Raw genomic sequence first — 15,510 nt, 5'->3', positions numbered from 1 at the left:
GATATGTGAAGCTTTGCAATTAGCTTTTGTTTTTACTCCACATAGTATTTTTCAAGATTCATTCACATTATAGAATATATTAGCACTTTACTTCTTTTCTACTGAATAATACTTTTATTTTAGTGGGAATGTGCGGGAGGGGGGAAGACAAGAAAGGTGAGGTGTTTTGAATTGGTTTGGCCCACATAGACTCTTGTGTTTGAATGCTTGGCTCAAAGGGAGTGGGACTATTAGGAGGTGTGGTCTTATTGGAGTGGGTGTCGTCTTACTGGAGTAGGTGTGTCCTTATTCAAGGAAGTGAATCACTGTGTAAGGTGGGCTCCACCAGTGTTGAATTCAATCTCCTAGCTACCTCTAGAAAACAACAGTCAGCTTCTGCTGCCTTCAGATGAAGATGTAGAACTCTTGATTCCTCAAGCACCATGTCGACCTGCATGCTGCATGCTTCCTGACGTGATGATAATGGATGGACTGAACCTCTGAAACTGTAAGCCAGCCCCAATTAAATGTTTGCTTTTACAAGAGTTGCCTTGCTCATAGTGTCTTGTCACAGCAATAAAACCCTAACTAAGAAGCGGAAACAGGAGGCTTGTTTAGAAATTGCTAGGTGACTTAGGATAACCTTGAACTGTTCTTTATATTTTACTAAGTACTGGAGATTATAGTTGTGCACCACTATGCCTGGGTGAAGTGACATTGGGGATTCAACCAAGGGCCTCATGAATGTCAGGCAGGAACTCTATCAATTGACCTCATCCCAAGTGCCAGATATAAAGCTGCTTTGTTTTGTATTGTTTTTAATTCTTCATCAATTGATGGAGATTTTGCTGTCTCCACTTTGGGCTACTATGAATATTGATGTTGTGAACTTTTATATGGTGTGTGTTCATTTATCTTGGGCATACATGTGAAGTTGAAATTGTTGGGCCATAGTGTAATTAGTTAATCACTTAAGAAAGGCTAGAGGCTGAAATGAAAAAATGATCTAGTTGTTCCATATCCTTATGAAAATCTGTGTTGTTACTCGGGTTGGTCATGTTGGGGTGTGCAGTATTATCTCATTGTGGCTTAAATTTTTATTTTTATGGTCTTTAATGTATTGAACACTTTATCCTTCATTATCTTCTTATCATTTTGTTGTTGTTGTTTCAAGACAGGGTTTCTCTGTGTAGCCCTGGCTGTCCTGGAACTCACTCTGTAGACCAGGCTGGCCTTGAACTCAGAAATCCCCCTGCCTCTGCCTCTCAAGTGCTGGGATTAAAGGTGTGTGCCACCACTGCCTGGCTTATTACCATTTTTGTAAAGTATCTACTTAATTTTCTTGTCCATTTTTACATTGGATCATCTTTTATTATATATATATAATCTTTTGTTGTTCCAAATCACCCCATATTAAGCAGCTTAAAGCAGTAACTTTATCTTTCTCAGAGTCTGCAGCTCAGGAATCAGAGAGATTAACCAGGTGATCCTGGCTTAAGATTTTATGAGACAACAGAGTACTGGCTAGGATTGAAATCTCCCAAATGCCCACCTTGGACAGGAAGTATCACTTCTAAACTCTTGGGTTGTTGGCAAGCTTCAACTCTTCACTTTGTGCATCTTTCCAGAGGGCTGCTCTCATGGAGAAGCTGCCTTCTGCCAGAGTGAAGGATCCTACATAACAAACACCAACACCAAAGCAAGGTCTTCTTATAACATAATCTTGGAAGTGATTTACCCCTGTGTATTCTATTGGGCACACAAGGCAACCCGAGACCACATAGAAGGGCTTGACTATTAGGAGGCAGAGAGCCTTAAGGGTTGTTTGGGAGCTGGCTATTTTTACACTTGCTTCTTTTTCTCTTCTCTGCTTGCCAATCAATTGTTAATAGTGATTTCAATGAAATTATTGATTTCATTGAACAATTTCTCATATTTTCCTGCTCAGCACCCATATGCTACTATGCTAATCACCCCTATAATCCATTCCAAATTCAACATCTGCTCCATGCACCACTAAGTATGCATTTCACACACAGAAGTGAATCTTAAGAAATCACTTTTTAAAAATTCTTAGCTACTAAATAATCTCACAATTATGTGTAGCTATGTTGCTAAGACAAGACCAATGGAGAAATCGAGACACTGAGATACAGCTAATCTAACTGAGGAAACAAAATTCTTAAATTTTGAATTCAAACTGAAAACGGCATAAAAATTATATTTAGTACATGTTAAACTAACAATATTTTAGATATGTTAAGATAAGGAAAATGCCATGAGAATTGTCTTCACATGCCTCTTTTCATTTTTTCAGAGACATTTTTAATTTGACAGGTAACTTAATTCTATCTGTATTAACAAACAGTGGGGTCTATCACATTCAATTCCTACTGACTGATTTGGGGCCATAAGAATCCAAGCTCCACCTCATAGTTATCTACCCTTGTTTTCCATTTACCCTTCTTATTCTTGTCACATGTATCCCTCTTGGAGATCCCTGTTCACACAATGTTGATTTCCTTAGCTCTCATGGTACATTATATCACAAAAGCCGTTCTATTTTTATCCTTCCGGAAGGATATCCTGGTGTTCAGACATGATCCTCTGAAATTCTCTTTACCCTAGCTTGCACTGAGCTTCCATTTTCTGAATTTTAATTATACTTCTAATAAGCAGAGCTCACTGCTGCTTCTTGACTGTTTGTTAGACACTAATTTCTCTTGTGCACATAAATGTATTGAGAGACCCTAAAGGGTTTCCTGTCCCACACCCTTCATACAGCTTCCCCTTCCCACCTGGGGTCAAAGCTAGGTTAAGTTTCATCCTCCACCCACACAACATTCTTGAGTAAAAAACTCTCATAATGTACTGACTGATAGTCCCTGACCCTCTGGAAAGTCCCAGGTAGAGTTCAAATGCATGTCATGCTTGCTAGCTGATAGATTTAAAGGTCAATATGCTTAGCCAATAAGTTTGTACTGTAACCTTGGTGATATGACCTGTGTCCCTGAAAAGTACAGAACTGCTTGTAATAGTCATTCAGGGGTCACCTTCTCGTCACTCGCCTCGAGGGACTGATTGAGGGTTGACCCCAACATGCCGGAAGATAAAACTCTTGCTTTTGCGTCAGTCTGCATCTCGGTGTCTCACTTGGGGGCATCTTGAAGTAAGTACCACTGACCAAGAGTTGGGCTCTTACACTGTCTGTTCATGCATGTCCAAGTGTGTGTGCATTGAGGAATACAAGTATACATGGAGGCCACAGGTGAACTACGCGTCATTCCTCAGCAGATGTCCATCTTGTTTTTAAGATGAGTTGTAAACATAAATGTTGATTTTATTTCCTCTGAGGAAGGGATAAATGAGAGCCATCTCCAAGCTCTCACAGCCTGAGCAGAGCTTAGACTGCTTCTTTCTCTGTTCTAACCTATCCCTAGGCCCAGGCCTGGAAGCTTCTGGCCTCTGTACTATCTTCTAGCCTCTGTCTGCTAACCTAGGCCTAGAATGTTTCAGCCTCTGAGACTTACTGCTGAGTAAACTCTCCCTTTCTAGCTATTTCTAAAGTCTGCTGGCTGGTTTAATTCAGCTATTCTGGCTCAAACTCCTCTCCAAGTGACTGATTCAATCTGGCTTCTTTCAGTTTCTCACTGGATTGATCTGCTTGGGATCAAAATAACTCTGGCAATTTTTTTCTGATTGTCTGGTTCCTTCTTATTCTCTGTCTTTGACTGCCTCTGCTGACCTGTACTGAACTACATGAACTCACAGATGAACTCAACTCCACTGCACTCATTGCACTGACTCCCAACTGACTCTCTCCCTATGCTGCTCTTAAATAGTTTCTCTTCCTGTACTGTTCTCATGAGAGTTGGCTGTATCCTATCTCAGCTCACTCAGTCAAACATTTCTCTGATTCGTCACTTTATCTGCCCCTCAATTAGATGTCACTTTCAAACAAGCCTTTCCTTTGTTTCATAAGTCCAAGTACCTCTGCAATAGCAAATCTCCCACCTCACACTCTTTCCCAGAATTCCTATCTCTCTGCCCAGAAGTCCCACCTATTGTGTCTCCTGCCTTGCTATAGGCCATTCAGCTCTTTATTAAACCAATCAGAAGGTTTGGACAAAGTGTTTACAAAGCACTAAAACAAGTGATGTTTAACAATGCTGAAGTTCAGACTGCATTCATATCTCTGCCACAGAAAGCATCATTTGAATAATACAAAACAATATTAACACAGTGCACAAAAGATACCCAATAGGGTAGACATGATTGTGTGGAAAAAAATAAAAGTATAAAACTTGTTAAGATGCAAGTGATCCTTAAATTAAGTCCCTAGAGCATGTCGAACAATACAGAAACCAACATCATGGTTGACTTGTTTATGGTGTTGATATCCAAGAGGTTTCACTGAGATGCTGTAAGACAAATAAATAAATAAATGAATAAATAAATAAATAAATAACAAAAACAAAAACAAGTAAAAAATCAAGGTGACTTCTAGCCAAGAACAGGCTTGAAGTCTAACATGGTCTAACTAAAAAGAAAAATGGAGTCAACTGTTTCATAACACACATCCTACAATGATGTAATTTATCCAGTGAAGGTGGCAGTCTCAGTATACCCTTGCATGTAGGCCAACTGTAGAAGTTCACAAGCATCCCCACCCCTTTACAAATAGAGAAACAAAAGGGTTTTTTTTTGTTTTTTTGTTTTGTTTTGTTTTGTTTTTTAACACAGACACTTTTCTGCAGAAGAAATGTGCATACCTGATTTTTTCAATCCACAAGGCTAGGAATTGTTGTGCTAATAACCTGGTAATCTTTGCTATTTTGTACAGCCAAGTGTCACCCTAATTCTCTTATCCTGAGCATGCTTTCACTCAGTAGAACCTATTCGGGTGGAAGAGGTCATAGGTATTTAGCAAAAGATGCATACTTTGCAAAATGTGTTTCAATTTAGCTATACCATTTTGTTGTGAAAATTGTTGCCTTTTTTTTGGTTTTTGGTTTTTGGTTTTTTTTTTTTTTCAAGACAGGGCTTCTCTGTGTAGCTATGGCTGTCCTGGAACTCACTCTGTAGACTAGGCTGGCCTCGAACTCAGAAATCCGCCTGCCTCTGCCTCCCAAGTGCTGGGATCACAGGCGTGCGCCACCACCGCCTGGCTTGTTGTGATAATTGTTAAGAGTAAACTTTATTCCAAAGTTAAATATGTGCTTAAACATTTCAAAAAAAAGAACATATTTTAAGTCAGATTACAGAAGTTTGCCCAGCCCAGCTAACCAAGTCCTGGTGAACCGACTTTCCTTCTTTCCTGTTACAGTTCTCTTCTCTGCTTGCTGTAGGGATCTGGTACACAGGGTGCACAGATGGTAGGCCACCTATACAAGGTTCAGTGTGCACTCACGTGAGGGAATGAGATAACGCAATTGAAGGCCTCTAGCTCTCCTAACTTTCTATCATAGGTATGTTTAGAAAACAGGCCTTGACTCAATGGCTACCAGTGACAAACTGAGCTGTGTATATGTCTGCAAAGGTTACTGTATACCCTCCTCTCATGTCACAGGATTCCACAGCACGTCTCTTAACAGCACTGCCATTTTCTTATTCTACATGTGCAGCGAAGCAACTTGATGCAGCCCTAGGTTTTACAGGTGCATTAGGCTAAGTCATGAAATCTGGCTCTGTCTCCTAGTTTTGTACCTACAGTAAAATGAGTCCTTCTACAACCAAAAATGTTAATATGTAGAAATACTTTTCCTTTTTTTTAATTGAAAACATTATTTCTTGCAATATATTATGATCATGATTTCTTCTCCCCTACTTCCCCCAGATCCTTTCCACCTCCCACCCACCTAACTCCATGCCTTTTTGTCTCTATCTTTAGAAAATACGCAGACAAATCAGAATAAAGAAAGAAAAGGCAAAACACATACACACAAAACCAAAACCCATAGAAACACAAATCAAAACCCCTAATACATAAAAGACCAGTAAGACAAAAATTTCCCAAACACAGCAATATGACACCAAAGGGTCTACAAAAGCAGCATTGAGTTTGTGTTGGCTATCTACGGTTGGGAAGGCCTACCCTTAAGTGTGGTTTATATATTTAGTGAGACTCCACTGAAGAAAACTAAGTTTCCATTTGCAAGCAGATATAGATTGAAGATAACTTCTTGGTTAGGGATAGGAGCTCATGTTCATTTTCCCCTTCTCAGCACTGGGACCCCATCTTCTTTGAACCTGTGCAGGCCCTGTACTTGCTGCCACAGTCTGTGAGTTCATGTGTGTGTCCTCACATGTGTCCTGTTTCCCTCTTGCCCTTACCATCTTTCTACCTCCTCTTCTGCATAGCTCTCTGAGCAGTGAGAGAATGGTGTTAGCAATCAGGCATTCCCACTAGCCAGCCCTCAGGGACCTAGTGTCAGCTTGCATAATCATTTACTGCTATCAGATGTGACAGGTATGCTAGGTGCAAAGCATAAATGGGCCCCCAGCCACCCCATGTTTGTCTTCTGTCTGCCTTCCCTCACCTCTCTCTCTCTCTTCTCCTCTCCTCTCCTCTTCTGTCTCTTTCTCTCTCTCTCTGTCTCTCTGTCTTTCTGTCTCTCTGTCTGTCTCTGTCTCTGTCTCTCACTCTCTCTCTGCCTCTATGTCTCCCGTTTTTCCCTCTCTGTCTCCTTGTGTCCCTGCCTGTCTGCCTGTCTGCCTCTATCTCTCCCACATGTTCCCACTCTAAGATGGCCTTTTGCTCTCCTCTCCCCAAGAAAACCTTGTATACTAGATCTGTTGCAGGCATAGTTTTGAAGAGGCCCACCAAAGGTACCACACTCTCTATATTTATCCTATCTGTGGTTTAATGGAGACTTCCTATTTAGGATTGAGTAATCCAAAGTCTTGCATTTTCTGCACATTGTCCAGATGTGGGACTCCTGTTAGTTCCTATCTACTTCAAGAGGAAACTTCTCTGATAATGACTGAGTCAGGCACTGGTACCTATGGATATAGCAAAATGCCATTAGAACTCATTTTATTGCTGTGTTACTTTAGCAGAACAATAGTATTTGGTTTTCCCCTAAGCCAGCGGTCTATCCAATCTCAGATTCTTGGCCATCTAGTATCAGACATGTGTTGTATTGTAAAAATAACTTTTATTTTCCAGAGGTAATTGTTGTCTCAAGGCTTACTGCCTTAGTCTGCCAATGTGGGCCTAGTTCTAGAAGTTTCTAGCCTCCATACAATCTAATCTAGGCCTAGAATGTTTTCAGCCTGAGACTCACTGGTGAGTAAACTCATCTCTTCTAGTTTTCTGATCTCTGGCTGGGTAGTTCAGCTCAACTGTTCTGGCTCAAAATTCCTCTCCATGTTGACTGATTCAATCTGGCTTCTATGGGAGTCTATGAATTGCTCTGCTTGGCCTCAAACTATCTCTGTCAATCTGCTCTAATCTTCTGGCTCCTTCTCCTTCTCTAGCTTGTTCTGTCTTTACCGGGTCTAGCTTGTTCTCTCTCTACAACCTGTCTGTTGCTATCCCAGTAAAACTGCCTCCCTTTTCTTTTTTCTCTCTGTGCTGCTCTCTCTTTAGTAGCCTCTCTTTTCTTGAGAGTTGGGCATATCCTATTCTGTCAAATATTTCTTTGTTTTGTCACTTTGTCTTCCACTCAATTAGATGTTACTCTCAAACATGGATGCTTCGTTCTACAAACTAATTTTACCTTCATTGTTTGTGATTAAAAGGTATGCTCTAAGAGCATGTCTGTGTTCCAGCCAGAGGGATTAAAGGTGTGTGTGCTAATGCTGAGTCACTTCACAACTAGAAAAAGACTTTTTCCAGTATAGAACATGGATTCTATACTGGAAATTCTATATTGGTTCACAGTGTGCTCAAATATCCTGCAGCATTGTGTCTCTTGGAGTGTGCTTTAAATCCAGCCAGAGAGTGGTTACTATTTCCAAAACATTTGTGCCACTATTGCACTGGCATATCTGCAGGCATGTGATCATTGTAGATCACAGGATTTGTAACTGGGTTGGCAGTGTCCTTTCTTCTAGGTAATATGCAGAGTACCTTCCAGTACTATGAAAACTGGTCAGTAGGGGCAAAGGCTATAGTTAGGCACCAACTTGACTTTTCTGTGCTCAAATGATATAGGAAAGTGGTTTGTCTAGGTTCTTTTTTTTTTCTCTTCACAGAAATAGGGCTTTACTATCAATTTGATAAGAGCAGGCAGTAACTTTGAGAATATCCTAAGTTACTTGAGGGTTTGGACCCTCAAGTTTGGACCAGGGAGTCCCTTTGTCCAATGACTCAGTAAGATTTAACCCATTTCTGGTATTGATGTTTCACTTGTTGGCAAGAGATGTCTAGTCGGAACATTATTTCCCCCATTGTTTGGCAACTAAATTTCTTCGACAGTAGTAGGTTTCCTTATGGCCCTTACAATGGCCCTAGTGTTGCTTGTCCCTCCCTATACAACCTCCCTATCCCTCTTCCCTACTCATCCCCCATTTAATCCACTCTCCTCCCATCTCTCCATAACTATATATTCTATCTTCCTTGGGAGATTACCAACGGCCTGAGAAACTACCTTAGAGGTACTTATGTGGAAATATGACATGATTACACTTGAATCCAAAATTCAATTTGAAGCATATCCAGTATGCCAGAGGAAATGCATCTGGCTTCCCAAACTCTACCATGTATCTTTTTGGTACCTTCATTACAACTTGACTTGTAAGAGAGTTTTTATTTCATTGATTGATCTGCTGTCAACTATATTTCATGGCATCATCCTACAAAAGCATTTTAACATAGTTTTCTTTTTTTAAAAAAATATTTAATTAGTTGTATGAGTGCTCTCTTTGCATCCAGAAGAGGGCATCAGAACTCATTACAGATGTTTGTGAGCCATCATGTGGTTGCTGGGAGTTGAACTCAGGACCTCTGGAAGAGCCACCAATGTTCTTAACCACTGAGCCGTCTCCCCAGCCCAACATAGTTATTCTTGATTTGTTGTAGTTGTTGTTGTACTCTCTAGCTACATTTCAATGGTTTACTGGGTCATCTGGAAGGAAAGCTGGGGTTGGGAACACAGTGGCAAGAGAAACATGGGGTCAAGACAAGTTTTCCTGCTCAAGACTCAAAGTTTAATGGAGGTCTCCAAATATATATAGTCGGGGCAAGACCCTTCCCCCAAATTCCAGGGTGTGTTCTGGGGAACTGGTCTGGCTGTTGGGCAGGTCACCTGCTTAATTCAGGAATTCATAGACCTGGAGGAACAATGAACTTCACCTTGTCAAAAGTTGTGCCAGGTGGCATAGCACTCCAGTACGACTCTCTACAGTACTCACTAGCTAGTCAATTTGTTTCTCACTTTCTAAACTCACTAGGGAATTCTGAGAAATTCTGAGCCATTAAGAGAAATGCAGACCCAGAATGTCAACAGTGGACAGCTGTGGAAATGAGTGACACAATTCTTATGCATACTTACAAGCTTTATTGTCGTACTTAATGTGTAGATGCAACAAAATAAACAAGTACCTAAACTTTATTTATTTACTTAGTTAGTTACTTATTTACTTACTTTTGTGTATATGGGTTTTTTGTCCTCACATATGTTTGTATATCATATATGTCCAGTTCCTGCAGAAGGCATCAAAAAACTGGATTTATAGACCATTGTAAGCTGTCGTGTGGGTCTAGGCAATCAAACCCTAGTCCTCTTGGAAAGCAGCCAGTGATTTTAATATCTGAATACTTTCTGCAGCTCTCAAACATAGATTTTAAAAAAATAAGGAATATAATATGCTAACAACCATATTTTTTCTTTTGGTTAGATAATTCCACGAATCCCTTGTGAACAAGATTTTTTTTCCTCTTAGTTACTTGCCAGGTGGTGAATATAACCCATCCAAGAACATTGAAAGATGAGGGTTTTTTTGGAAGGGTAGTCCCTCTGAAACAGATTCATTATGGAAAAAAAGCTTTAATATGTTGCTTAGTTTGGTGTATGACATGTTATATTCTCCAGTAATTAAAACAAAATGCAACACACATGTACAACATAAAATATGACATTGGCAATTTAAAGACTACACTGTTTTTAATACTAGCCTTGGTCCATAGTAATAATATAATGCCTACAAGTCACAGAAGGTCAAGTTCATACATTTTTGAAAGTATTTATGTTATGTAGACATATTTTCCTAAGTTTATGAAGCCTGTGACATTAGCAAGTTCCTCACAGAACTGTGTAAGCAAAGGCATCTGCAAATTATCATAGTAAATTCTTCAGGCTTTTTTCTTCAGGCTCCAAGCCTATTTGTAGCAATATTATCTGTAAACATAAGCATAGCAATATTATATGTAAAGCATATAATATCTATCCGTAGGTATATAATATAAATTTTAGAGTGCATGAATGTTTTTTTTCTTGTGACACTGGGTTTCTAAATATGTATATTTAGTTTGTGGAGAAGTAAAATTAAATGTGTTGAGATGATATGCTTTCCCATGTATGAGAAAAAGGTTGATGGTTTTTCTAAATCTTTTCATTGTTAAAGTTCTTGATATATAGAAGCTTTCTGCTAATCATTCACTACTCATTCTCTTCCCTTATGGAAGAAATAGAGGTAAAAAAGATAGAGAAAATGGTAAATATTGATATGAATAGTATTGTTACTATGATCAGAAATCATCCCATTGAAACCCTTCCCTCTAAAAGTTAACAAAAGAAAAAAGTGATGCATCCCATAATACTGGTGAGGAAGCTTATTTAAACATGTATAATCTCTACTGGTATTTAGGGGCAAAAAGACAGTGGAAGGCAAGGTGGTGATTGGATTGTTAAGGTTCCAAGTAGATGAGGGAGGTATCCTCTGCAGTGGGTGAAAGACGTGGGTAATGATATCCTCAAGGATCTGTTTCCCAAGTGACATTGATATCACCAATAATGACAGATTGGAGACAGATGCCGTGGTGCAGCGACCTTCTAGACTGGATCTTTTCTAATCTCCTTGGTCCAATCTCCACACTACTTAAGGGAATGTCTAAAAGAATGGAGAACAGAAGATCAGAGATACAGGATGCAATCAGGGGCTGAGTACCCTCACTTCCTTCTCTTCGTGATGTCAATCAGTGGCCCACCAGCCTCCTTTAGCTTGTTAGGCTTGTAGAAGCATCCAATAACTGATATATTGTATAGGTCAATTAGATGATTAACTATCCTTCACCATCTTTGGAAGAATAGGGAAAGGCAAAAAAAAAATAGTAAAACATAAAGAATATGATGATTAAAAAAGAAACTATGTGAGGTAAGTTTTAAAAAGAACATGACCAGAGTCTATTGAATTCTCTTTCTGATTGTCCAATATTTTTCCCCACTCACAGGAGTCAGAGGAAACACTAGGTTAATCACACTAAGCAAACATTCTACAATGCATTTCTCAAATGTTTGTGAAAAGCATACAAGATCAAATATTTTCTATATATAGTTATTTGTAACTGCCCACAGTTACATTGAACGGGTCACCTGGAAGGGAAGCTGGGGAGGAAATAGAACAGGCCTCTGAGAGAGAATAAGGAGCCAAGGTAAGGTTTCTGACCAAGGCTCCAAGCTTAATGGGGGCCTCCAAATATAAAGGCCGAGGGAAAACCCTTCCCCTAAATTGCAGGGTGTGTTCAGGAGAACTGATCTGACTGTTCTTTGGGCATTGGCTCCACTGCTCAGGCCACTGGGCAGGTCACCTGCTTAATTCAGGAATTTGTAGATCTGGAAGAAAGAGGAACTTCACCTTGGTCTGAGCACTCCACCCTAGGTGGAGGGGATTATGGCTAACACCGGAATTCCAGCTCAAAGGCTGGGAGAGGAACCTCGCCTTGGTCAATGTCAAGTTCCTGCTAGGTGGCATGGCACCCTAATAAGGCTCTCTACAGCTATTCTGAAAAGTAATATTATTTTAAGCTCTGGGATATCAGGGGTAAAGGTGAATGCCCAAATATACTTACCATGGACTCCACAGTACTACCTAAATAATGAGGTACCTTAAAGCCTAACTTTGTGTAATATTGTGGGTCATAACCCCTATGAAATGACATAACTTAATATGGGGATCAGAAAATAAGTTGGAACAATACAAATTTTCTAAATGCACAAAGACCAAAAATTGATTCAAGATGCAATCCATGATGATGCTCACCTGAATGAAAGCTCATGATGTCCCAGTGCCTCAGCTCAGACTTGAGAATATTGGGATATAAATTATAAGTGTCTTGCTGTGCGAACAAATGTTTCTGTTCTTACAGAAACATAATAGTTTAATTATGGAAAAATATTTTGACTATTTTTCTACCATTATTTCTCAGCATATAAATAACAACTTAGTACATCTGTGTATTGCTTGGAATGCTTGTTTTTTATAAATTACTGTTTGAGTTGCCACCTTGAGTTTCATAAAACAGTCTTTAAGCAAATTTTTAAATTGTTTCAATGACCTACAATAAGAACAGGATTTTCAGCAATCCTGAAACATGCTTCTGTCATTTTATTTTCTATTTATGTAAAACAGCATTCTCAGTTCTGCTGATTAGAGAATATTAGTCAATTCTGAAAATTTATCAAATATGTTATGTCTTACCCTATCAAAAATTTAGCTGGGATTTAATATTTCTATAGAAATAATCAACCACATTCATCTTATTAGTATACAAGTTTGCATTCATCTGTCAAAATTGTAACATCTTATTTATGCTAAAGGATTTTTTGTTACTTATGTTTTGTTTTGTTAAAGTATTATTTTAAAAGATTTCTTGACTTATTGTCAGTAAATGTGTGATTTATAGGCCTAGCTTATATATAATTTCATATTTCCAAAGTCACATTTTTTTTCTCAGGAAAAGCATAAGAAATGGCTTTAGATCATGAAAGAAAGGGTTTTGGTCATTTTAAAAGTCAGAAAAATCATTGCAGAAGGGGCCACTCATCAGAAAATGCACATCCACTCTCATTCTTGGCTTAAGTTTTTACTAGAGTGATCTATTGACAGGAGGTCTGGAGGAGACACCATGGATGTCATTTAGGAAAAGAATTTGAGTCACCGTGTAGGCATTTTAAGGAAGCCTTTAAATGTTTTATTTTTAATGCTTAAGAAATATGCATTACTTTCTATGAAATTAATTTTATGTTGCTACCACAAAATATCAAAGCAAACAGGTTGTATACATTTCTGAAACAAAGCTAAAGATAACTCATTTCAAATCAGAATACATAAAAGAGAATTACCAATTAGCTCACAAATATACCAGATAACAAGCTGCACATTAAAATATTAGAAGCTAGGGTGCAGAACCCCAGAATAAGCTCCTTCTAGAGTCCTCTGTGGAGAGGGACGGCAACAGGAAAATAGACACAAAAGTGTAAGAATGGGAGGATGGGACTGGAAAGTTGTGTGACTGAGGGAGCCAGTCCAGAGCAAGAGTGAGATGGAGACTTGTCCACACCCCAGAAATCTCATCCTGAGACTAGGAATTGTCTTCCTCTTTTTTCTGGGCATGCATGTTCCAGCACATATAGACTTTAAGACCCCAATAGCCTGGTGGCCAAATTACATGTTTAACTTCCTCTCTCCCTGTAAGGACACGACCAGCAAGCACCTGGAATTCCTCTCCATGCAAATGCAGCATTCCTGGCACCTTTGTAAAGTACACTGACTCTGAAAACCCCTACCCACTTCCCAAGGTTTATACAGTTTTTGTTGTCCCCAACAAAGGAGAGCTGTTTCACTGAAAACCAATTTGGAGAAGGTTATTTCATCTGCCACTCATGCAGCAGAGATCCCGTGGAAGCTATCAGCCAAAATAAGCTTTTCTCCTTCCATTCTGGCCCAGTGCACAACAGTGCCTGGATACCCCAAGACCAAAAGCTGAACTGACTCATTGACAATATTCCTGTGGTAGAGGAGAACCTCTGTGCTGGACAGCAGGGAAGATGGCACCATATCAGAGGCTGACCCAGGAATGTTTAAGGGGGCATTCAGATGGCACACAGGGAAAGGCACTCCAACATCCCTTCCTGTTGTCAATTCAACCTCAGTCCATGCTCTCAATAAAATGCAATTGTTCATTACCAAGCCACCTATTGTAGGGTTACTTTTATATCTGCCTAACAGAAGACATACAGGTGGCAAATGCTGCACCATTCACCTGGTGGACCATAGCCAAAGTCACTTCAGGCTTGCAAGTGCTGAGCTTGAGTTACTAGATACAGACAGTGGCAGGCACACAGTGTTGGTCTTTGGGGCAATTGGTTAGTTTGCTGCTAGTTTGAAGTGACATAGTTTTTTTTCATATTAAGCATATGTATTGGGGTGGGGGTAATTAGTGCCAGTGCTTTAGAGGTTAGGGGCTTCAGATAGATCACTTGGAACTGGAGTTCCAGCAGTTGTAAGTCACCAGGTGAGTCTGGTGAACCAAACTCAAGGGCTTTGCTAGGGCAGCACTAGCTCTCAAGTGCAGTGCCAAGCATGAGCCCATCAGATACAATTCTATATAAAGACTCTGACTGAGTCGAGAATGGCCCAGCGCTGTACTGGAACTGCAGCTATTGACCTGAAGACACATTGGCTAATATGCCATTGAAAACTCTTTCAGAGGAGCATTTGGTGACTTGGAGAAAAATGCTCTTCTATGGTAACTAAAGGGCCCTTTACAAAACAATATATAGTGTTCCTTTTATCCATATATGCACACAGAAAACTAAAACACCCAAAGACTAAACTACCCAAAGCACCAACAGTTATAGTTTATATGGTAGGTTGTTTTCTTTTCAGTATTTCTCCCACATTTTTCAAAGTCTCCATAAACCTTTCTTCACAATGCAGTGATTATAATAATCAGAAAAAAACATGGAAAATGTCAAACATATTTCATCTGAATGTATCAAATAAATATTTCCAAAAAAAGGTGAATTTTTAGCACTGAGTTATCCTTGGAGTGTTGCCATCTATGGCACAGTATTCCTGAACAGGACAATGGAAACAGATAAAGGAACTTAAGTGTGGCCCAGACAGTCTGGGCCACCCCATCTCAAAGAACTGTTACATAAAATTGGAAGGCAAAGCATGAAAATGTATGCAACATGTGAGGATGGGTTGCTATGTTTGCTATATTGATAGTAGAATTTCACAAATGAGTGTACCTTCTTGCTGCTGTACATCCCATAAATACAGAAGCATCACAGGCTCCTTGACTATTTACATATATGAAAATAAAGCCAGAACATTATATGAGGAATTCATATGTTGAATGAACAGAGAAATGGTCATGTGAAAAGGCAACTAAAAGAGGAAGAGGGAAGCATGGAATACCCATGATACAACTTACTGACCATATGAAGCTCAAGAAGAAGGAAGATCAAAGTGTGGACACTTCAGTCTTACTTAGAAGGGGGAGCAAAATAATCATGGGAGGTAGAGGGTGGAAGGCACTTGAGAGGAAGAGGGGAGGGAGAGAAGAAATAAGGGGGTAGG

This window comes from Apodemus sylvaticus, chromosome 9, assembly GCF_947179515.1.
Source record: "Apodemus sylvaticus chromosome 9, mApoSyl1.1, whole genome shotgun sequence".
Lineage (NCBI taxonomy): Eukaryota > Metazoa > Chordata > Mammalia > Rodentia > Muridae > Apodemus > Apodemus sylvaticus.
Note: the sequence above shows the minus strand (reverse complement) of the source record.